This window comes from Rhagoletis pomonella, unplaced genomic scaffold (assembly GCF_013731165.1).
Source record: "Rhagoletis pomonella isolate Grant_MI unplaced genomic scaffold, Rhpom_1.0 Rhpom_scaffold_00004, whole genome shotgun sequence".
NCBI classification, from domain to species: Eukaryota; Metazoa; Arthropoda; class Insecta; order Diptera; family Tephritidae; genus Rhagoletis; species Rhagoletis pomonella.
This window is the reverse complement of record NW_023458558.1, coordinates 29,472,932-29,474,555: the sequence shown is the minus strand read 5'-3', so window position 1 is coordinate 29,474,555 and position 1,624 is coordinate 29,472,932. Positions and strand designations below refer to the sequence as shown.

Genomic DNA, 1,624 nt, shown 5'->3' with positions numbered 1-1,624 from the left:
AAGGAGCCTGCAGCGGTTCACATCTCCGATATTTCTGATTAAAAATTACAATGTCCTGTGAATTAATCAACCATCAACTATTCGATATTTGGCTAAATACTATTGAAAAAGGTCGCTGTGCTTCTATTATTGAACATATGAGGAGTAACATAAGCAGTGGCTCACACACAAAAATTGATAACGAAAAACTTGGCGTGTTTTGTAAGCGTTTAAGTCAAAATTTTAAAGACAGGTGGGTTAAAGCATATAGGGTAAAAAACGATTTTTAGACAATAATAGTGAATGGCTAAAGACAAAAATATGCATACCGTCAATAATTATAAAATCGAGGGACAAAGGAACTGCTGGTAGGCCAACTAAAGATTTCAATGATTCTTCTTCACGGACAAAAGCTAGAAAATCAATAGAGCTAGGAAGAAATGCATATAATGAACAGCTCTTTATGGCAGCTGAAATGAAAATCCGATCTGCAGGTAAACGAGACTCTGCCGGAATTGTAAAAGAACTATTTAACGCCTCTCCAGAAAGAGGTACTGTTATGAAGAGATGTAGAATTAAAAGTGCTGTTCCGAAACGGTACCCTCCAGATGAAGCCCTTGCGCTGATTATAGATGCTGATTTATCAACTGAGAGGTACAATGTAATAAGAAAGTATGGCGAACAGGGTAGCTCAAACATATATCCTTCATAAGAAATGGTAAAAGCCGCAAAGAAGTTATGTTATCCAGAAAACATAACCATCACTGAATCATTCGCGGTGCTTTAGGGGGCTAAGTTTTCATTGACTAAAGTATCGATTTGTTTGAAAATAAATGTACTTTTAGACGAATACTACATATTTGGCCACTTTCATAGAAACTTTATAAATTAGCGATGGTTAAATTTTAAACAATTAAGAAAAATATGAGATTTTCAAATATTACCCGGTGAAAACCCCTAGCAAACGAAGTCCAACAGTACATTGTTATACATTATTTTAAAGATCTATAAACCTCTTTTTCAAAACACGTCCGATTTTTACAATCTGACGAAAAAATACAAGTTTTTAATAGATAAGTGGATCAAATACGAAAATAACGGGTTTTTTCTTTTTAATAAAAAACATGGTTGGTTCAGGAACTATAAGAAACCTAAAGCAAGTTTTGTTTCTGGTGTATTTCGTGCTTTTTTTTGTAAAAATAGCCCATATTTCATTTTCAAAAATGAAAGAATCATTAATATTGGGGTCCTAATACTTATGGTCAAGGCTGTATGTACAAATGTTTAAGTTTAAATCAAACATGATATGGCTTACTTATATTTTCAGTGTACTTCAACTTCGTAGACATTTCAAAAAGTAGAATTGTACAACTTTAATCAGCGCATAATTGACGACGCAGCCAGTACGCTAATTCGCTTCTCCAGTACACCATCAATAAATTAGATGTAGCCGACGCTGCCGCAAATTAGCAAATTGCCAAATGGAACACAACTCGATGCTCGATTTGCCATAATTGCGCTTCAAGAAATTTACAAGCGTCTATGCATAAATGCGTTTGCTTACATGCGCATACATACATACATATGTATGTATATATATATATATATACCTACATGCATATGCTTATATAAACGCTTATTAAAT

At 33.8% G+C, this 1,624-nt stretch overlaps 1 protein-coding gene across 1 annotated transcript in view; it reads left to right on the top strand.

Annotated features, from left to right (window-relative positions):
- The window catches only part of LOC118737420 (homeobox protein slou), a 128,552-nt gene that overhangs the window by 39,133 nt on the left and 87,795 nt on the right, over nucleotides 1-1,624 (top strand). The gene's annotated exons all lie outside the window — the stretch shown is intronic.